Source organism: Cupressus sempervirens, chromosome 11, assembly GCF_028749045.1.
Source record: "Cupressus sempervirens isolate cs-2001-9-10 chromosome 11, ASM2874904v1, whole genome shotgun sequence".
NCBI classification, from domain to species: Eukaryota; Viridiplantae; Streptophyta; class Pinopsida; order Cupressales; family Cupressaceae; genus Cupressus; species Cupressus sempervirens.
In genome coordinates, this window is record NC_143128.1 from 611,984,833 (window position 1) to 612,010,175 (window position 25,343).

Sequence of the window (25,343 nt, forward strand, 5' to 3'; positions counted from 1 at the left end):
TGTTCCTATTTTATGTTGTCATCCTAGTTATAAAACCTCAGTCCCATTGGCCCATTTGTGGTTTTTTGTTTGACATTAATAAATTTATCTATCTTAGCTATGTGTATAGTGACATTTGTTTGTTTGTTTCCTACTTCTTTCTTTGACTAATCATAATAGAATACATGTAATACAAGGAATTAATCAGTTAAATAAAATAGTATAATGTATTTTGAGATTATTGAATTTTTAAAACTCCTTGTCAAGAAAATGATTTTCTTATCAATTCTTTAATAAAAATAAAAGTAGTGACTAGTCAAAAGGCATCCATATCCAAGAAAATTCTAGGCATATCGAAGAAATATGAATGCATATCCAAGAATAGTCTATCTAATTTCACAGCCCAATAAGATAAATATTTTAGGAATATCCCTAAATAGATAGAGAATCTACCCTCTTAAAGGTTTTCTTGCAAATTTGCAAGTTTCATCCTTGATTATCTAGATTGTCATTGTTCAATTTTTTCATGTTGTTAGTTCTATGCAACACATTTGTATTTGATAAAGTCCTTTCTACCAAGCCATTATATTATTATGAATATCTCACTTAAATATTTATAGCAAAGTTTGCTAATAAGATACATCAATAGTTTATTGGTTAGATCAAGAAAGGTTTGAAGAGAATTTAAAGATTGTGATAGAAAAGAAGGAATATGAAAGAAGTGGATCTTAGGACTAAAAGAGAAGATAGTGAAAATGACAAAGTCTGCGAATCATTAAGAGAGTGTATCAACAAAGATGCAAGTAATATGAATCTTTATATTGAGATAAGGATATGATAATAGATTTATGAATATTTAAAAGATAGAGTAGTTTATATCTAAAATTAGAACTCTAGATAGAGATAAACTTCAATAGAGTAATAAGAAAATTGAAAGAAAGTATGACAATAATTTAAACTTACAAAAGTTTGAGCTTATTTATAGGCACACTATTGATATGGCTATGAAGAGGAGGGGGAAATTATAAGGGAGGAAGTAAAGATCTTGTTAATTGGTGAAGTGATTATAGTTAACAAGAAAATCGAAGAAGTCAAAACATATTTAGGTTTTTTTCAAAGAAATTTTAGGCCATAAATATGAAAAATGGCAACAACTATGACACAACTTACATAGGAAAATTATTTAGATGTTATTATAGAAAACACTGAGTATTTCTCAAAACTAATCTAAGTATCATCCAACATATTTTTCTATTTGTTTGGATAAATATAAATTCAAAAAGAATAGATAAATTCAAAATATCTAAATAGGATTTTAAAAGTTAATTTAAAGATGAATAATATTTATCAAAAGTTTCCTTTTTTAAGATTAATTTATTTATTTAAAGATAAATTTGTGACATTTACTATGCAAATTTATTTGGAAGATAAATTTATAATTCTAATTAAATATATTTTTTATATATTAAGTTCAAATAGACTCAAACCTAAAACCTCCAAGTTAAGAGGCTCACAATTTATTATTGTTTTGTAGACTCTTGATATTTGACACTTCATTATTCAATAATATATTTTAAAAGTCAAATTTTTATTGAAAATAAGACATTCACTATGTTTTTATTGTTATATAATTAATTGATTTTTGAATATTGTATACTTTTACAAGCATAATTTTATCTCATTCCTCACATGCATAATTACTATTTCAGATAGTATAATCTTGGTTTCAATATACATAATTTATAATATTCTTCTACTTATAGAATTTAGTTACATATTTCAAAACTTTAGATCCAACTAACATTGTCATTGTGATCAAGAAGGATCGAAAATATAATCAGAATATATATTATTTACAAGAGTTTCTATGTTAAATTATGTTTCAATATAATTATTAAATAATATGAAATAAAAACTTGTTATATATTGTCATTAGAACAAAAAACACTAAACTTCCTAAAAATGTATTATATATATATATAACTTTAAATTATAACATAAAAGAAGAAAAGAAAAACCTGTAAATAAAAATGTTTATTATTTTCTAAAATAATTTCTTACAGCCAATGACTTGCAAGTGGATAATGTTTGAACAGAGAGACTAATCTTATGTTATGTACAAGTGCAAATAAGTAACACCATGGCCTGTGTGACGGCAATTGTTTAGGCTTAAAAACAAAGAAAGATAAACAATGTAATGTATGAGATTTCTGATCAATATTAAAAAATAAGTTTGTAAATGTTCACTATTCTTAGAGATAACAGAAGCTGGTTCTATAAAGAATAGAGAATAGATAATACTTAAACCATACATTCACAAGCTTCCAATTTGGCATAGTCGGGGGGAATGTTCACCAGAATGATTTAAATTGGAAGTTAAAAAATGTTTTCAAATCAATTTACCTCCCTCCAAGTTATCTGTAACGCAAAACAAATCAGAAATGCAAAGCCTTGTTCATCATGAAAAACAAAAGAATTGAAGATTTACAAAAGAAAACACTGGCAAACTACAGACTTCCCTTGTGCTGGATATGGATTTGATATTGTTGTTTACCTTATGAACTTCTGCTGAGTATAATTGAGACTTTCACAGAGCAAAAAACCGACTTCAACTGCCAAGATAACCTGTAGTCAGGGTATTGCTGTGAAACAATTTGCGTCTCTTGTCCAGCCTTCCATGTTTTCCACTTTCATGCCTATGGGAGCATATCTTAAAACAAACATGATAAAACTTACTTTTTCATAAATTAATTCCAACTTCTTCGCAGTGGGCGGGAGCGAGCACCAAATTTAAAATTCAAATTTGAGCTTACCAGCTCGATAGCCCCCGTTAACGGAAAAATGATGTTAAATGGGTTATGGTTGGGCCCACACCAACCACCGAAGCTGTCAATGCTTCGATTGTGCTGTTTAAGTCTATTTGTTGCACTCACGGCACCAGCTACGGTGCAACTTATTGGCAAAGACTAAAGGGTAAACTATTTTGTTTGCCCTGCCTATGCCTAGGCCATGCCCTTCGTACACGTACCGCCCCTGCCGTCAGTGCATCTGACATCAGCATATATTTAAATGCATTGTGTACTTAGGAGCTCCCCAGATTTGATGGCATCTTTAATATTAAAATTGGACGGAATGCCAATTATTTTTTGGAGGGAATGTGTCTTTATATCAAACTTACAATAACCTTCCTCTTTGTTCATAGATCAGCCCCCACAGAAAGATAGGTAATTCTAACTTTTTAGATCTTTTCTGCAGATTTTTTTGGCATTTTAATATATGTTTCTTTAAATTTAGCTTTAAATTTTTAATGTACAGCTGAAAGTAATTTAAATGTTATTTAAATTAAATGTTATTTAAATTTATATGTGAGTTTTTGGGTATAGAATTTGATACAGTAATCGACCCAGTCACTTGAACTTTTTCTCTGTGTTTAAAGGTACCTAGAAAAACTTGCTTAGCTACATTAGAATTCAATTTGTTTCTTCCCTTTCAAAAAAAATCTATAAATTAGCAATTTTTTGTCATTTAGTTAAAAAGTAAAGAACAATGTTTATTTGATAATTAGTTGCATCTTGATATGGAATTCAACATCTTGATATAAAAACGATTTGCTGCCTCTTGATAATTTGTTGTCTTTCTTTTTAAATGGTACACTCCATGATTTGATCTCCACCTAAACATATTTTTTATTTGTGATTTAAGATGAATCGCATAACCTCCTTATATAGGCAAGATGAAACATGCCCATTCAAGTAAAGCCAATCTTGGTCAGGCTGAGCTAATTAAAGAAAGATCACACCCCCGTATAGTTAAGATTCAATCATACAAGCAAACAAACAAGATAAGTTTCTACAGCGATTAAGAAAGTCACACCCTATGTTAAAATGGTTCGCAATTAAATCACTAAGTTCAAGATTTTTTTTATTCAATTAAGTTTTGCTTGCAATTTGATTTCATTTTTGATTTCATAATATGTTTTGAATCAAACCTTTATTCCCTTAAAGAAAATATTATGAATTTATATCAAATTATTTTAAGTTTTAAATTCTAAACTAGTCTTTTAAAATTTTTTTTATCAAAATTAATAATTATAATAATGCTAATTAATTTTCTTATTGTTATATTTTTAAAAATTATTTAAAATTAGAATAATAAAAAATATGTTTAGTATAATATATAATAATATAAAGATAATAGTATAAATAAAGAATATGTAATGTGAGATCTGATATATAAAATATACATGATAAAAAGAATTCAACATCTAATGTAAATGTAATTAAATATAATACATCATTATTAATAGAAAGTAAAATATAAATATAATGAAATATGGTATTATAACATATATCATGAAAAATATCTTAAATGAAATGTAAAATATATCATCTACATGTTTATATTTCTAAGTTTTAAATTTATAATACAGTTGAGGAATCACAACTAAATGGAAAAAAGTTTATATTTCTAAAACCTTTTAGCTAATGAAACAAAGGCAAAAAAAAACTTCAAAATGTTTTCTTAAAATAATTGCATCTCTACTTAAGTAAATTTTTAAAAAAATCAAATGCAAGAAAAAACCTCACAATTGATTGGTTGAAAAAATCATTTTTAATAACAAGTTAACTTCAATGGATGCCTATAAGAGTAGTATTATATGAAATTGATCAAATATTATTATATTAGTTATCCATCTTTCAATCTTTTGTGTCATATTTCTTTTTTTATTACAAATGAAGTATAATTATGTTAGTTTTCATATCATATAAGATATATAATGTCAAATTGCACATAAAGAAATCTATGCATTCAATCTAATAATATAATCATTGTAGTAGTCATATATGGTGAAGCAATTTTTTGCCTCATATTACACACCAGAAATCAAGTAGTAAACCTATTTGATGTTTGTTTTTTAATATTTCTAGGTGTACACTGCCATCATATTATCTATACTCATATATAAAATCTTCGTAGACATTCATTATCTATGAATTTGTTATTGCTCATCATCTCCAAAATAGGATTTACTTTCTGATAAAATTGTCCCATAAATCTATCATCTCTTGATAAAATTATAATATATCATTAAAGATATAGTAGTATTAGTCTATTTTTCATGCATGTTTTAACAAGATAGAGTGTTAGTGACCAATTAAATATTATATAGAATGACTAGAGGATGGAAATGAAAATCAAGTTCATTCAACTAGTTATCTGGGAAAGAAAACTAGTTTTCAATGAATAATCTTGAATGGACACCTATAAAAAATTAAAATGTCTTGATTTATGTGTTACTATGCCTCTGGAGACTTACTAACTTTATCAAATGAAAAATTTTTAATAAAATATAATGGATACAAATGTAAGTAATGGTTTCCTTCATTATAGAGAATTTAAACTCAATCTTATCAAAAACTCCTATTTCGTATTTGAAAGTGGAAATTCTAATTATTTTTTAAACTCAAATGACCTCATAATATTTCTCTAAGGTATGAGATAAATATTTTTGAAAAGTAAATGGTCTAGTGTTTATGAATTTACTATTGACATCTCAGTTATGTTTGTTTATTAGTGACACACAAACTTATTCAGATGGTCAGTTGCTATTGTTTAGTATGAATTTGTTTCCCTAGGTTCTTTTCATGTCTCAACTATCATGGAGAATAAGCTCATTGATTTGATTATTGTGGTATTATAATCCCTTTGGATTGCTAAAAACCCTAATATCTATAGCAAAGAAAAAAATTGATATAAGTTGAAGGTGGAAAAAATGAGTTTATTTTTTTTCAAAGAAAAACTCTATAGGGTTTAGTGCTATAGATGAGACATAATAGGAATACAATTATATTCATACTTTTTATGTTTCATCTAAATTTTTTTTGGCACCACTAAGCGTTGGTTGATACTTATTTATAACTGTAAACTTTATCAAAACTTGACCATAATCTAGTTAATCCATAGTCCTAATCAAACCTCAATCTTGACCCTAACCCATGAATTTTTATAAATATTTAATCCTAATTCATTATTCCATTGTTCACAATTTTGACTATTAATGAACCTTCTCCTTTTAATCAAAATATATCTATATTTACTTTTAAATATATTTAGTTATTTATATTTCTTTATGACATATAATTTAAAACTATTTATTTTATTAAATTTGAATAACTTAACTAATAAATATTATATTGAAGATAGAACTTTGAGAATTTTCAATTTTCTTACTTATGTCAGTTGGGTTAAGTGAAAGTGTTAAATTGGTATTAGGGCTATATAGTTTTATTTAGTAATATTGTCAGAAATTAATGTTTTTTATCAAATGGCATCAATTATGTATAGGATGGGGGTTGAGATTAGTAACTAATGTTTCATTCTATTTATCTCTCTTCCCCTAATTACTCTCTAACACTCTTTCCCCTACCTACTCTCACCATATCTTCCTTTTTTAACCCCCAGGCCTCTCTCTCTCTCTCTCTCTCTCTCTCTCTCTCTCTCTCTCTTCTTAGGTTTTTTTCTCATATTGCACACTAGATATCAAGTATTGAACTTATTTGATGCTTCTTTTCCAATATTTTTCTTTTAGAAATCTCCTCTAGGTTTATACCACCACCATATTATCTATAGTCACACAACATCTTCATAGACCTCCACTATCAATTAATTTTTAGTTGTTCCTCATTTCCAATATAGGTTTTACTTTCCTATAGAATCATCCCCTTAATCTGTCACCTCTTGATAGGAAAAATTATATATTATGATATAATAGAATAAAGGTATTTTTCATGCATGTTTTAACAAGATAAAGGGTTACTAATTACCCAAATATTGTACAAAATGAGTAGGAGATTGAAATGGGAATCACTCATTCAATTAGATGTCCAAGAAATTTCAAAAAAAAGAAATCTTTTTTCAATGAATGATCTTGAATGGACTCCTGTCGGAAATGAAAATATCCAGGAGCTTGACTTATGTGCTACAATCCCTCTTGGGAGACTTGCTCACTTTATCAAAGGAGAAGTTATATTGTAGGATGGCATAGAGACAACATTTCTATGTGAAGCTCATAGAGAGCCCAAATTGGAAAACCCTACTGACCATAATACCATAATGTATTCAAGGTATGCTTTAAAATACCATCATGTTGATTAATATATTGTTTTATACATGTATTTAAATAGATATCATTGTGCTTTTGGGCCCAAGGATAATATAAAAAAAACCTACAGACATTAAAAAGGTGAAAAGAATACAAAAGTTTATACAAAAAAGTGGTTGCCAAACCCACTTTCATGTTAGAGTAATTTATGGTAGACCACAAGTTTCTATTATGACATATAATGAATTTACCCATCAAGATGTTAATGGTGAATTTTTTCATTAAAAGAATGACCCTTCTAGAGATCCAAGGACTAGCTTTGCACCAAGACTATCAAATGAATGTAAATAATTCATTGAGTCTTTGTTAATGATGGGTGTTGCAATTGATGCAATTTGTATGAAACATTACTTAGACCATGGTCTAATAGAGTTGGTGAATAAGAGAGATTCTTTTTTACTAAGAAAAGATGTATTAAATACATGGAAAAGAGTATGCTCATTTTCATCACAAAAAAATGAGGATGATGCAAAAAGTGTTAGTTTGTGGCATATAAAAAATAAAGATAGCTTCTTCTTTTACAAAACACCAAACACCATGGGAGATGTTCTGTTTATTGTAGGTGTCCAAACTCCTTGAATGAGAGAGATAATGGATAAACATTCACATAACTCTATTATAGCAATGGATTTGATATTTTCAACAAAAAAATGGTGTAAGTATAGAAATGTTGAGTATATTTATTGAATTTATTTTACTCATTCATTTTTTTTTATTTCAATAAATTAATTTCTCAAAGTTGAACTCATGTGCAGTATGAGTTATATACATTGTTTCTTCTTTTTTATGAACAAGAGGCTAGTGTGTCTATTGCATGGGCAATATCCTCCAAAAGTAGAGTTGAGATATAAATGAATGGTTAACATTCATCTATAGATAGGGGAAATAGTTGAGAGATGATTGTCCTGTCAACGCATTTATGACAGATGATGGTAGTGCAGAAATTGAAGCTATTAGGTTTTTATTGGCCTTAATTTCTACATTTAAACCAAAATTAACTCAATTTTAGTCATGATTTATAATATAAACTAAAATTTTTCATTCACTTTTTTATAATGTTATTGATCAATTTTTGCAATGTATATAGATCATCTTTTAATTGTTGAGTTCTTTTATGTATTTGGCATGTGCGTAAGGCATGGATAAAAAATGTGTATAGGTGAGTCAATATTTAATCAAAATATGTCAAGCATCACTTATTTGAGTATGCAACTTCATATTATCTTTTCTAATTTATAGGTTTGCAAGTAATAGGGATGTTGGAACAAACATGTTTGATAGATTGGGCAACATAATGTATGCAATGGGTGATAATGAAAATACCACCATTTACTTAATCAAACAATTCATGGAGGAGTTCAAAGAAGAGAAAACATTCATTGATTATTTTCTAAAAACTTGGTGTCATGATGAAACTTGTATTGGTAATTTTGTCGGTACTTTCATTTTTTTGTATATTTGTATTTACATGATTAAATTTATTATTTTTAGTTAATAATATGTTTTTATGTTTTCTTGTATATCAATGTGGGCAAAAAATCTTTGAAATTTATCACATGCCAATCACGAAACTAATGCATCTATAGAGTCTTATCATTTCCATATCAAGAGTCATTATTTCAGTGATTGTGACAAAAAATGTACAAGGAGAATGGATTGTCTTCTCCGTACACTTCTTCATAAGATAGAGACATTTTATAAAAATAAAAGATTTTTGCAATTATCTAGATTTATCACTAACTTTTAAAAATAAAGATATTATAGAACTACACTAGAGAGATAAAAATAATAATTTTAGATCTTATAAAGAGAAACCAAGCAAATGGGAAAGATCAAGTTCTTGGTAAGTTTCTTCTAGAATTTGAACATTATATAGATTTATTTTTAAAGTTTATGTTTTCTAACAAAAAATGAATTGAAATACAACAGGTGTTACTCGATTCATTGATCATGGTAATAATGGTGGAGAGAGTTCCTATCATGAGAAAAATATCATTGGTAATGTTTATTTATCTTTCATAGTAAAAATAATAATAATTTTATATGGTTCTTAAGCTTAATAAATTATTATTCAAAGTGTAGATTCATACAATATATTAGAAGATCAAGAAGTGAGTGGAGTTGGAAGTGTTCAAGACCAAAAATTTGGTAACTCTCAATGCCATGAATTCTCAATCAAAATATTTTATTTTTTCCATTTATTTAACTTAATTGTTATTTTTGTATAGATGGTTGGAATTCGTAATGTCCTTCCAATGATGTGTATCAAAGTGCTTTACATTATGAATTTATTATTTCAAAATATACCACCTAGAGAAGATGTAAAAATCATATTTACTAAATATTTTGAGAGATTTAAAAAACATTTCCATGCATCTATGTCTTCCCTTTCAAAGTTTACAACAATCCCTAGTACTGAGAACATGCCCATGAGAAGAATACCACCATGGTTTAGTCCAACTAAACTACATCAAAAATATATTGTTCTCCAAAGATGTAGTGACATTCATCAAGAATCAAATGAAAGAGCTATAGAGCAGGAAGAGTGTAAGTTCCCTTCCATATCTCATAGAAAGAAAAAGAAAAAGAAGGTCTTACATCATTCGAGCATAGTCATACAAGAAGAAACAACTACTATCATGGAACATGGTTAGTACATTTATTTTAATTTTTTTTAGTAATTTTTATTATAATAATTCTTCATCTTATTCATGTGTAAAATTATTTGATTGTAGCTTTGAAGGATGCAGAGAATACATGACAGTGTCAACTGCCCTTCTCTATTGATTTGAACCAATCAATAATAGATGAAATAAAAACTATAGATGGTAATATTTAATGATTAAATATGTTAACTCATTAATTATAATATTTTCATTCTTTTTTGCTTCTAACCTCCTTTTTATACTTAATCAATCAATTAGCATGTACAATTTGTGAAACTCAACCATCATCAACTATTGGTGTTATCTCCACTCAAGCATTTGAACAAAGGATTTCAGGTAATTAAGAATTTCAATATTACTAATATATTAACTACATATTATACTTCTAAATGAATCACTAATTTTTGTTGACTAATTATTTATATATGTCATTGCAAGTTTAGATGGTGAAAAGAATAGTGGACAACATGGGCTACCATTTTGTATTGATCTTAACTAGCTACCAAGAACAATCTAAGCAATGCAAACTAGTGAAGGTAAAATCATTATTAAATGTTTTTTCTTATGATTTTAAAAGTTAACTTTATAGATTTTTTCAACAACCAAAGTATGTTTATATGTAGGTTTTAATGAAATTAGCATGGGGAGTTATCATCAACACTATTACAAATAATCAAATACTTTACTAAATTTTCCAATATTTTGATAGTTTAGAATACATTTAATAGTACAATGTTGAGTGGGGAGGAAAGAGACTTTTTCAATGTGTAAGTTTAATTACCTCTAATTTTGACAATGATATTTTGGATAGATTAGCTTGATAATTCACAACAGATTCATCATTTATATAGGTACTTTATGTATAACATATAACAATGATTTTTATTACAATTATGGATTTATTGACCTTAACTTATTTGGGAAAAGAGAATATAATTTTTCCATCTTGTTTTATGTTTTCCTATAATTTTATTTTGTAGTTTGAATTACTATTTTACTTATAAATTCTCTATTAGAGGTTAATGGACTTGCATTTTTCAGTACCAGCCTAATATTGCATGGAGTCAAGAAACAAATTATGTTATGCAACAATGTTGAAGTGATTTAATTTCTATGTTTTCAAATGCATTTGCTTGATATCTTAATTAAAAAATTTAAATGTCTTGTAAATGCTTTTCTATTTAACTAGGCTATCTATAAATACATAGTTGTAAGTTCTCAAGTCAAGGTATTTATCTTATAGGTTAGTGAGATAACAATCAAAAGAATGCTTCAAAAGCAATTATATTTAATTTTTTTACTAGATGGACTATTCTAGGTTAGTAGAATATTTAAGGTTCGATCTTAGTAATTCAAAAATTTGCTCTTTTTATTTCATAAAGTTGTGTAGTTTGAATGATAGTATACTTAGCTATTAATGTTTTCTTTGCAACAAAAGTCTAAATAGAGACATGATAACTTCAAATCAACTATACATTCACTTATAGGGGTTGACGACTACATTGGAGAAGTGTTAAATGTTAGTAATTAAAACATTAGGTCATGTTATTTCATAAATTTGTATAGTTGAAATCATAGTCTATTTAGCAAGTATTGTTCTTTTTTCAACAAAAGTCTAAATGGGGAAGGGATAACTTGAAGTCAAAAAAAACATTCATGTATAGTAACTTTGAAGCACAACCTTTGATTTATTAAGTTAACAAAACTTTATTACCTATAGGTTTATGTTATGTTGCAATACTAGAGTAAATATAATATATTTAATGCCAATAGGCATTCTACAATGGTAGAATGGGTGGAGTGGGATGGTATGAGTGTGTTAATGTTAACTTTTTTCTTCTAGGTTAAATTTGACAACTATCTACATGTCAAAAGTTCAAATCATATTATAAATAGAATATACTTTTAAATATAATTTAATAAATACCACATTAAATATTTGTTTAAATTATAATATTTGGGGATATAAATCATTCATTTTTAAGATATCAAAATAAAAAGCTTAAGTTAGTAACAAACTAAATAAATGGAGATAAAGGAAATATAAATAATTTTAGATGTAGTAAATTAAATTATAATTATTTTGTAGTGGATATCTATAGGCATTTCTTTAGATAGATTTATTGAAGATATCTATACTAGTTATATGTGATTCATAAAATTTAAATTTAGATTTGGTAAGGATTAAAATGTGAAAAAATAATTATATTTTAAAATTTAAAAGTTAGAAAAATTGAATTATAGCCTATAAAAGTGGCAAGAATAATGACAATGTAAATTAAATTGTTGTCCCAAAAAATTCCTATATAAGGAATCTTCCTAAGCTAGTTAATGCCAATAGTTAATTCTGATAGATATTTTACAATGGCAGAATGGGTGGAGTAGGATGGTTAATGTTAATTGTTTTCTTCTAGGTTAAATTTGACAACTATCTTCATGTCAAAAGTTTAAATCTTATTATAAATAGAATATAATTCTAAAAATAATTTAATAAGTACCACATTAAATTTTTTTTAAATTAAATATTTAGAGATATACATCATCCATTTTTAAGATATCAAAATAAAAAGCTTAAGTTAGTAAAAAACTAAATGAATGGAAATAAAGGAAATATAAATAATTTTATATGTAGTAAATTAAATTATAATTATTTTGTAGTGGATATTCATCGGCATTTCTTTAGATAGATTTTTTTTTTTTTTAAATCCATTAAAAAATCTATTATGGAAAATTAATAAGAGAAATATGAAAAAATAAAAATAATATTTAAAGAAAAATCTAAAATAATTTTAAAAAAATGTATAAATAATTTTAAAACTAAAACCTAAAACCTAAATCAATTTTAAAAATCAAAACCTAAATAAATAGAGATCACAACATGAGCTAATGTGAAGATAAAGTAATTATGTTTTAAATAAATAGGTAAAGAAAAATAATAGTTTAAAATGGAGATTTAAAATATAATATTATGTGAAAAAATTAGATTATTAATAATTTTTAATTTAAATAACATAATATTTACTAAAATATTTTAAATCGATTAACAAATATTATTTATTTAAATTCAATTACACTAGAGAAGTGCTAAATGTTAGTAATTAAAACATTAGGTCGTGTTATTTCATAAATTTGTATAGTTGGAATCATAGTCTATTTAGCAAGTATTATTCTTTTTTCAACAAAAGTCTAAATGGGGAAGGGATAACTTGAAATCAAAAAAACATTCATGTATAGTAACTTTGAAACACAACCTTTGATTTATTAAGTTAACAAAACTTTATTACCTATAGGTTTATGTTATGTTGCAATAACAGAGTAAGTATAATATATTTAATGCCGATAGGCATTCTACAATGGTAGAATGGGATGGTATGAGCATGTTAATGTTAACTTTTTTCTTCTAGGTTAAGGTTAGTAGAATATTTAAGGTTCAATCTTAGTAATTCAAAAATTTGCTCTTTTTATTTTGTAAAGTTGTGTAGTTTGAATGATAGTATACTTAGCTATTAATGTTTTATTTGCAACAAAAGTATAAACAGAGACATGATAACTTCAAATCAACTATACATTCACTTATAGGGGTTGAAGACTACATTGGAGAAGTATTAAATGTTAGTAATTAAAACATTAGGTCATGTTAATTCATAAATTTGTATAGTTGGAATCATAGTATATTTAGCAAGTATTATTCTTTTTTCAACAAAAGTCTTAATGGGGAAGGGATAACTTGAAATCAAAAAAACATTCATGTATAGTAACTTTGAAACACAACCTTTGATTTACTAAGTCAACAAAATTTTATTACCTATAGGTTTATGTTATGTTGCAATACCAAAGTAAATATAATATATTTTACATTTAAATATAATATAATATAAAAATTGAACCCTAATCTAATTCTTAGATTCATATTAAATATATTATAAAATTTATTTTAAATATAATATAAAAAATGAACTTTACTCTAATTCTTAAATATAATATTATTTAAGTTTATAACTAAGAATAAGTTTTATAATAATAAGATTAATCACACCTTATTTGACTTAAAATTTCTTATGAATATTTAATTTCTTTTAATTCTAATTGAACATTATTAAATAAAAAATTAAATTATATATGCAATAGGCATAAATGGCATTATGAATATTGCCATGGAGCTAAATAACATTGTTTTATTGTCCCTCCCTCCAAAATTAATGTCAAATCACATTAAATATTATTTGTTGTGTGCTGGCTCATAGGGACTTTGGGATCAACGACACTGATGGCAAGGGGTAGTACGTGTATGAGGATATCTAAATAGATGTGACAATGTGCATGTAAGAAGAGCTATAATTAATGCTCCCTTGGGATTGAATCTACCCACTCTTTTCTAGCATGATTAGTGGAGGTTTGTATCCACAAACTTGTTAGATGGAATACAAAATCAATTAGTTTTACAATTGTATAGTAAACATTTAAGAAAATTCATCTTAGAACAAAAATATTTTTACAGTTGTATTAGTTCCTGCCATGGGAGTAATACTTTTGCATTCATGTCAGTGCTAATATGACATTAATACTAACCAATCAAATCAAAGAATTTAAAAGATTGTATGAAACTACAAATGTCTATATCTTTTTCTAATTTTTCATTATTTTATAAATCACATTTTTCATTGATTCTATTGGTCCATACTATTTTTGGTGGGGGAGAAAATTAATTTTCTTCAACTAAAATATAAATATTTTCTAACAACTTCATCATGCATTAATGAATGCATTAATTGCACCTTTATCTTTTCCACATTTGTGACAAGTTGATAAGATTTTTATTTTTTTTCAATCATTTTATCTTCCACCAGACACAACATGTCTAATCAATATTAATTCTCAATAGAAATATAATTTCAATATGTTATATCTTTATATTTCAATTTCAATTTTTTTTAAAAAAAATTTGATTTTTTAATAAAAGTAGTTAAATTATTACTATTATTTTACTTTTATAAAAATAAATTAAGCAATATTAGTTTTTAATTATATTTTATAATAGTGTTTGTAATATGTATAACTGGTAACTATTATAATTTTTAAATTATATCATTTATTATTAATAATATTTTTTATTTAAACAATTTATCATTTAGTTCAAATATATTTAAAACTTAAATATATGTTTTAATATTAAATTAATAATTATATTTTACATAAAAAACATACTAAAGGAGATAACCACAAAAAAGAAATAATTCAATTCTAAAAGATATATAAATTATTATTAACTTTTTATAAACTAAGTATTTAAATTAAATAGTTATATTCTATTTCTTATTTATTACATCATATTTATTGATCAACATCAAATTTATATGTATTACATCTTTTTATTTTATTTTGGTCGGTAATGATTTATATATATATTAATAATAAAAAGTACTTACATATCGAGAAGCATTATAAAGTGATATCTACATCCATACATTTGAATCCATTCAAAAATGATCCTAGTACTACCCTTTATAGATATTTTTCATTCATACACACAAAAAAACTCCAGTCCCATAACAACCCGAGCACCCATCTGTCTATAATTAATTAGCTTCAAAAAACAAAACTTTCGTTACTACTCCTACCCCCATTCTCCTTCACCACTTCGCAACTAGAATCCTCTGCCAGTAAGAAGTCCTTATCCAGCTATCTCCAATGAAGGTCACCGGCCTTGTGGGCTACGTTTGCAAAGGGCGAAAGTTTCCCATTCATTCCCTTATTGAGACATCCCACCTTCCAACTTTTTGAGCTCCTCCCACATCATCCCCCAAGAATCCTTTATAGCTTTGTATAGGGAAGGTTTATCAACCTTCACTTTCCACCTTTAAAAAGAATATATCCATACCTTCAGCCTTCATGTTCTTGCTCAAAACACTCAGCAAGATCTGCGCCGATACTAGGTACATAGCAGTCTAGGATGTAATCCAACCCACCGAGCATATCCTCTGTAAACAATGTTTTTGCCACATACCTCACTTCCTCTATTAGCTTGTCTAGCTCCAAACCCTAGGCTATGACTATTGAAATGATGTCTAAATTGGAGCACCATTTTATCTCCCTCTCTTGAAATTGCATTCCAACAACCCCCAAAACCGCTTCAACCATAGCCTTCATTTTGATCTTGAGTAGGCTCCTCATTCTTTTCTTACTTACCAACACTTTGAAGGCCTTCATCTCCCTATTTGAGTCCAGTGTGAAAGTGGCTTCCAATTTTGCAGCATTTCCCTACTCTATAAAACCAAATCTCTACTTCAATGAAACTACTTTTTGCTCAATCCACCTTTGAATTCCCCTATAAAGAATTTTTTCGCACATGTAGAATCTTGCATACCAATTGCATACTAAATGCCTACTACCATGACAACAATATGATCATTGTTAATTTAATAAAAAATTCCAAAAAAACATCTCTACACCATCAGTACCACGTGCCATCCATCTACTTCAATGAGTCTAAACATTCACCTTTATTACTAACATTCCTTATTTTCCAACTTTGGCTGCCATCTAAAAAATCTATCACATCATTCGTGAATCATCCACCTCAACTTAATTAATGCGGCTAAATGTGGTAGCCCAATTAGCCATTTTATCTGCTTCAACATTTCGCTCTTGGTATACGTGGCTCACCTTGAAATCCAAAAAGGTGCCTAACATCTCTCTAATTTTTTGAATCTTGTTCTGATATAGCCAGGTTTGTGTTGACCCTTTACCAATTTCCTCAACAACCAATTTCAAATCTTCTTCTAGGTGAAGGTACAAAACATCTAGCTTTTTGCCTATAGAAACTGCTAACATTGCTGCCTCTACCTCAGTTGCATTGTTGGTTCCATCCACCAACCTCTTCACTACAAACCCAATTATCTCTCCTTTTTAATTCCTAGCTACCACTCCTATACCTTAAATACATTTATTTTATTTTGATGCACCATCAAAATTGATTTTAACCTAGTTCTTCTTAGGCAATCGCCATTTCATCTATTTCCTATCCACCTTCTTAATTCTGTTCAAATCACCATCATTTGCCCACTTTATTTTAATTCCTGGCCAAAACTTTTGTACTCTACTATCTCAGTGATTAAAACATTTTCGTGGATGGTGAGAAACTCCATTTACATTTATACACTCCTCAATTGAACGGTGAATTATGTTCCATACACTATCTATATTCTCCATTTTATCCTGAAAAATTCATCTATTCCACTCCTTCCAAATCTTCCAAATGATTAAAGTAGGACCAACTTTCCATATATTTGACAACAAAGATTTTTGAAATTTTTCAGGCCAACATTGAAAAATACCTTTTACCGAATCTAGAGGAGGTGTCAACCAACATAAATGCTGCTTCAACATCATCCAACAATGTTGTGCACAATTACATTGAGCTAATGAATTATTTTCTGATTCCATTGCTTTCATTCATAATGTACATTGTGAAGGACCAACAAAGCCATATTTGTACCTTCTGTCATCAGTTAAAATCCTACCTTGCAAGGCTATCCAAGCAAAATCTCTAGCCTTTGGCATACATATTTTGTTCTAGCAAAGCTTATAGGGCCACCCTTCAGAATTATGTGTATCATCACTTAACTGATAACCTAGTTTTGTAGAATAATGACCACTCTTGGAGGCACACCATATCACCCTATCCACCTTATTAGTTAAAAAAATCTGCCTTTCCTTAAAAATACCTTCCAACCTTGATTTTAGCTCATCCAGTATTTTTAAATTTGAAGGATCCCTCAATACCTAGCATGGGCCTAGCTTTGAGTGTGTTTCTTCCACATAACAGTCAACAGTAGTCCCCCATAGTTCCTCCATCATTGGAATCAAATTCTCCAAGCAATCCAAATCATCCAATTTTCCCTACCCATTCCAAGAGTCATGCCAAAATGAGGCTCTTTCCCCATTCCCAATATGCCAAGATAGATGTTTTGTAATAATAGGTCTACACTACAGCCTAAAATTCCAAATAGCCTAGCCTTTAGGGACATTTCTCACTGTTAGAATACACAAAGGATCCCTAGAATCTAAATATTTAGCTTGTAATATTTTAACCCATAACTGATCTGGGTTTTCATACATCTCCCAAATCAATATTGTAGCCAAAGCCTTGTTAACATCTCTCTGTCTCCTAAGGCCCACTCCCCCTTTTTTCTTTAGCTTAGGAAAAGATTCACATTCAATCAACAGAATTTTATCCTCATTTTGAGACCCATTCCACAAAAAATTTTGCATTCTCTATTCAATGTACTTAAGAACCTCTATAGGGTTCTCCAAAAAACTCATAGAGTAAGTTGGTATAGTAGAGATAAGAGTTTAAAGAAGCAAAATCCTACCCACAAAGGACAACCACCTCCCTTTCTAGCCATCCAACCTTTTAATGTAGCTATCAATCAACTCTTTCCATAAATTTATACAATTCTCGCCCTGAAATAGAGGTATTCCTAAATATTTATTAGGCTTCACCCCTTGTCTTAACCCTAGTACTCGAGATATCTTGCTTTGGATCTTGCTTGCTATATTAAAAAATAAAATATTTGATTTGTGCTAGTTTATACATTTCCCAGTCACCTTGTTGTAATCCTCAAGCACAATTTTAATGCTTTAAGCCTCCCTGATACATGCTTCACCCATAAGAAAGTTATGATCAACAAATTGTAGACGTGTAATTGGATCAACACCCCTTGCAACTTTTAGTCCCTTCCATCTCCCATCCCTTTCTACCTTGGATATCCCTCTCCCTAGAACATCTAAATGAATGATAAAAAGAAAGGGGGATAAAGGATCACCTTGTTGTATACCTCTTTTCATATCAAAAAAGCCTTTTAGACTATCATTAATCAAAATAGAAATTTGATGGGAGTCAATACATGAAAGAATCCACCTACACCAACAATCACTAAAACCAAAATGCTCCAATACTCTCATCAAGAACCTCCTATTCACATTGTCATAATAAGCCTTATGAAAATCTAGCTTTAGCAACATACCAGCTTCCTTATTCATCCTCAAAGTATGTATAGTTTCATGGGCAATGATTATACCTTCAAAAATAGACTTCCCTAGAGCAAAGCCACTCTGTTCCGAAGATATGATTGTCGGTAGCACAAGCTTAATTCTATTAGCCATAACCTTTGAAATCACTTTATAAATTATGTTACATAAGGCAATAGGCCTAAAATCATTAAAGGTCTCCCTTTCTGCTTTCTTTGGGATTAGTGTTAGGAAGGTATTGTTCAAGTCTTTAAAAATAAAATTCTTCCTCCTAGATTCTTTAACCACCTCCCAAAGCTCCTGCCCAACAAAGTCCCATGTTACTTGAAAGAATAAAGCAGATTTAACTTCCTCCATAGAGACCAACTAAAGAGGCAAAAATAAAGCCTTATCCATCCCTCCATGCATCACCACCTTATTCACTTCCAATAACTGGTCCTCTAGCCATAATTTTTCAGCGAATATATTTTTAAAAACTTCCCTATTCCACACCTTCAACTGTTCTTTGATAAACTATAATTCTTTGAAGAATTTAATAGTACAAGAACCTTTGTGTTTAGGAGTTGTTATCCACCAACCTTTTAACTTAATCCAAGAAACCATCTGTCCTCAACCACATCTTTTGAAATTTGAAAAGTGCATACTTCGAGGTTGATTCATTTCAAATATTTAAACATATAGGAAAGTGATCTAAACCAGTGAGGGGAAAAATATCAGTTTGACACAACCAATCCGTACTACTCTAGTCCCCACCCAAAAAAAATGGTCAATCTTTTCTACAATATTAGTAAAGCCTTTTCTCCTATTTGTCCATGTAAAATCTCCATTTATGAAGGGTAAATCCTATAAATTATTACTTAACACAAAATCAGCAAAGCCCTGATGACTTCTATGAAGTTTAACCGAACCCTCAAGTTTCTCATTCGAAGACAAAATTACATTGAAATCTCCTCCTAGAACTATAAACTTATCTTTCCACCACAACAATTTCTCCAATAAAGTAGACAATAATTGTAATTTTAAATTTTGTTGACAAGGCCCATATACATTAAAAGCCAAAAAATGAAGATATCAGCACTAATTGCCAACATGAACTAAACTCAGTCAATGAAACATTAACTGATGACTCATTCCAAAAAATCCCCAAACCACCCAACATTCCATCTGAATCTAACATCAAACACTGCCATGAAAAAATTTTCTTTGAAAAGAAAGATCTTACTGTCACCACTTGACTTTATTTCTTGTAATAAAACTACATCTGCCTTTGGTTGATGAACCACTCACTTGATCAAACACAATTAGTCAAGGGCATTGTAGCCCCTAACATTCCACAAAAGGAGTTTCATTTTTTGGGAAGAGGTATATCCTCTTCTCAATCTCAACAATTTAGCTTGATTTGCTGCATTTCCAGCCATGGCAAGCTTAACTTTCACTGGCTTAGGACCCTATTTTTTCTTTTTAGAAACTTTTGGCTTACTAATGAGAGAAGGAGTCATACTTATTGATTGCTCCTCCTCCATCACTAAAGAATCCAAAATCCAACAAAAATCACCTCCAAAAGCCTCATCACAAGAAAAATCCAAATCAGAGGCCAAAGTGTCTCTACTTCATGCTCTCACACTATCGAAGAAAAAATCTAAGGTTCAGATTGGTGTGATTTGAATATCTTTAAAGGTTTCCTCTTCCATCAGATTCTTGGCTTCTTGATTATCGCTCTCAGCCATTTCCTAAAAGCCACACATCTCCTCCAGAGGCTTCATAGCTTTTGCAGCCACCCCTTCATAGATGTTTTCACCCTAAAAAATTTCCAAACTATATAGAGGTAAGAAATTCCGATCTTGATGAGGAGCTTGCTCAACTCCTTGCTTATTATACATCTATGAGATGGGAGTTTCAACTACTACTTGTTTTTTAGTAGCAAAACCACCACATTCACCTTCCCGCAATCCATAGATGTTATCCATTACATTATTTCCTGAAACCAAAATAGGCTCCTCCTCCACTTGCTCTCAACATTTGATTTCTTTCTCAAAAGAAATAGACTAGGGAGGAATGATCTCTCGATGTTTCTCTATGAGCTTCACCATATCAATACAAAGGTTATCTGCCCAACCTTTTTCTTTATCATTATCCTCCTAGGGCAAAACATGATTCGCATAATCTACATCCACACTGATAGAGAATTCCCCTTCTAAGGTGCAAATGCCAAAATATTCTAGAACTATATAGAATTCCTACATTTTTACCGGTATTCAAGAATACTGAAACAAATAATTCTTATGTAAAGCTTCTGTAGATTTAATATACACTCCTAAACTGTCCCCTATCAGCTTAAGAGTTTCTTCATCCTTGTATTCCTAGGGTTTGATTTTTCAAATTAACCCAAATCAGAAAATCTTTAACCTTCTCATTTATTAGATTAAAATTTGGCGTCCAGTCGCACACATAAAAACATTTCCCATCTAGCATACCAGAATTTAAAATACTCCTTTTCTCCTCCAGTGTAGGGAAAATGGCTAAGAAGAATTCATTGGCTAAGGGTTTCAGCATTATATTCTCTCCCCAATTGATATTTAACCACTCCTAAATTTTCTTAATAGATGGCCATGGTCCTAACCATTTTAAAAATAAAGCCCTACATTGTAAGAACTTAACAGATTCACTCCATGAAAGATTTTGAACAGGGAGAGTGGAAACCCTAGATTCATTTTTGGTTTGGGTCTTTGAACACATACCAATTTTTGCCAAATTCTTCTAGTGCATTTGTCTTGGTCTCCAAAATTTTCTCTCAATCCTCTTGAAGTCGAAGGGTTGAGGAGTCAAGAAATTTCCATTTACCAACTTAAAGGCCTTATTCCCTGTCTAACCAGGCCTTTGTAGATCTGAAGCTTCATGCCCCTTGTTAATCCTTTCCAATCACAAAAAATCTTGATCCTTATTCTAATTTTCCCTAGGAATCTTATAGGGTTGTTTATTTACTCCATAGTTCCATCTTTCATAGTTTCCTCCATTGCTACCAGCACGTTTCGACCAAAAACTACTTGCTCTACTTCCTTTACTACATAACCATGGTGCCATATAGCCATTAAAACCAATATCCCATTTGGGCATCCACCATTCCCATTTGCTCGCGATCCACTTCATTACATCTTTTTATTATTTACAAATGTACATATTAAATTATATAGATATTATTTCATAATTAAAAATTACTTAATTTTATGAAAAAAATGGAAATACAAAATATTAAATAGTAAACCTTCTCTAATTGTGTAAAATTAAACAATTAGTTTTACTTATATAGAGATTTATAATTTTTAAAATTTAAAAGTTTATTTTACTTGAATTTCATTAGCTTATAAATTTTCTATTAACTATATACATAAATATATGAAATTGTAAAAATATTTTGTTATGCAAAACCGTTAAATGAATAATATATTGTACAATTATTTTTATAATATGATTATATTCAATGAATAATATTTTATGTAATATATTTTTAGTTTAAATAAAATATTAATACTTTAAGATACAACTTAATTAGTTATAATAGTACGATGCCATTTATATTTGATTAGAAATTATTTTTAATTATAATTTTTTTATTAATTTTTTTTCTTTCAAATCTTTAAATATTCAAAATAAAATAATGGTTTTTAATCCTTCTTAATCAGAAATTAGATTTTTAATGCAAAAGTACTTTAAAAAATTTTAAAGTATTAATTAAATATTAACAATTTTTAAAAAAAATTTATCAAAATTTTAATTTTACTACTCTATCTCATTAAGCTATTATACATTATGGCAAATACATGCCACTATGTGGCACTTGTTAATATTTGTAAAATATTTCTATTTATATTGTTAATTTATGACAATGAAAGCAAATATAAGATGCATAGTTTTTTTCATCATTTTAGCTTTAGTATGGTGCTGCATAATAGTTAATTTGACTAACAATTAATGTGTAAGAGAAGGTTCATTTTCAAATGATTGGTTATCTAATTTTTTAATTATTAGTGTTTAAGAAGGTAAAAAGTTAGAATAAGCAATTAAGTTGTATACAAAAAAAAATCTAATAAAATCAAATGTACATTTACAATATGTATAAGAAGTTAACCATAACAACGATTATTGCTTTTGTATATTTGGGATGCTAAAACTACAATTTGTATAATAGAAAATACAAGGATAAGAGTGATTATTGATCAAACCCATCGAGAAGCACTTATTTTGTAAACATTAAGGTAAGTGGGAAAATAAATTTATGCAAGTGGAAAATTTCTTGATGGTTGAGCCTATTAAGTTGTTAGGTGGCTGAAAACACAAGTGCTAAGAATCATAAGACAATTTCTACCATTAGCCTTGCAAGTAGTATGGTCAAATAGTGTAATTTATACAATCCCAACACGTTCTGCCATATCAAATTCAATGACATAACAAACAATCTAATTGTAATTGCTTGCGTTATAAGACTAAACAATTAGACTCTTAAAAGTTTTTGTTTTCTTTTATCTATTTTTTGAGTAAATATATAGTTCAATTAATTGCTAAAAAGCATATGAATAGCATGTAGTTGGAAGTTTCCATAGAGAATCTACTTAGTATTAACAAATTGAGAACATATCTATCAATTAATATCAAAAACTTAAGAATATTCCTTCTCCTTTCTTTTAAAAAATGCTAAGAAACTATATAGAAATAGAAAAAAATGTAATTGTCATCATTATCTAAACAACTATGATTTTGTAATTGAGGTATTAATTATAAAAGATAGTATTGTAAAATTTATTTTATTATTTTCTATATAAATAAAATAATAATAATATTCCATATAATAATGACATGAGAAAGACAATTTGTATTCATGAAAAATATAAAGATCCCTTTTAATTTAATATTTTTTGTTCTATGGTACACCATAATAGAAAAATCTCACAATTTAGTATCATAAGGATTTGTCTTGTATAGTTTAATTCTATCTAAGACCCAAACTTGTTATTGATGTATCATTGATAGATGAGCAAGCCAAAAGAGCAATAGGTAGAGTAGATGAAGTTGTGCTTGCAAATGATGTTGATGTTTGTGCATGTAATGGAGCAATAGATCTACTTGTGTACATAAAAGACTCACATGAATGCATCTACTCACTTGTTCATTGGGGGCAAAAATTTAATATATATTTATCAATTATCTCGATGATATTTCCTTTCGTGTAATATCTTCATACCTGCATAATAATAACATAAGATTTCACATATAGAAAATAAGCTATATTCTCATGATTTAATTTTACCTTTCCCATTCCAAGAGACTTTGAAATTCTATAGATAATCTACTATCATTGTTCTTTCTTCCACTCATTTCTAAAATTACAACACCAAAAATGTAAACATCAGCTTGGGCAAAGAGTTGGCGATTCATAGCATACTCTAGTGCCATATAACCCCTGCATAATTAAGAAGAGTTATTAAATTAGCAAATAGTTTGAGGGGGAAAAACTAACTAAAATATGTCTATTTTGGATTGATTCTATTAGAGTTTGTTAGAATCAACTTTTAAGATTATGTAAGTTGAAAATGATCTTGATAATAAATCATATAGTATAATCTAAAAGTGAGAATTTTTTTTTTAAATAATAGAGTATAGAAATCCATCAAACTTAACTAAACTATTATGTTTCAGTAAAAAAATATTAAATTGGTAAAAAAGTGTCATACAACAAATCATTCAAAAAAAAAAAAAAAAATTGAATATAGAAATCTATCAAACTTAACTAAACTATTATGTTTCAGTGAAAATTTATTAAATTCTTATAGAGTTCCTACAACCATTGTATTGGCTGAAATAAAAAATATTTGATTGCATTTTCTGGTCAAGTAAAGTGTTTCTTGCTTCGATATCCCTATGAAAGAATCCCACGCCAAGTATGATGCTCAAACACTTTGGTTAGTCAAGTTCTTGGCTCTGCTGATGATCTATATCCATAACCTAGAATAAGCGACTCTTAACTAAAAATAAATATTGTAATCCCTTTGCATAGTATCCAAGAGAATTCACAAGATTATGATGCTGAATTTTTGCTACTAGTTTAACCTCATTTAGAAGTTCCTTCTTTCCTAGCCTCTATATTGCAATTTGCATTCCATTTGGCTTGGTGCCTTGGTATTAAAGAAAACATTTCAGTATTGAACTTCTATCATGAATGTACAATTCTTAGGTGAGAAAAATATGCTTTAAAATTTCATAAAAATTGAGATAATGGTTTTGAGGAAAAAATAAGTTTATTGTGATACTTTTTGTATTTTATGATTTAACTAGTGATTAAATTTTTTTATTTCTACAACTTTAAAATTAAATAATTTAAAAAAAACTTATTGAACTAATGTATTGCATAGCATAGATGCATGATTGTTAACATTAAAATTTTAAGAAATTATTTTTCTAAAATTTGATTGATTGAATTCATTTAGCTCTTATATTGGCCAACTCAGTGGATT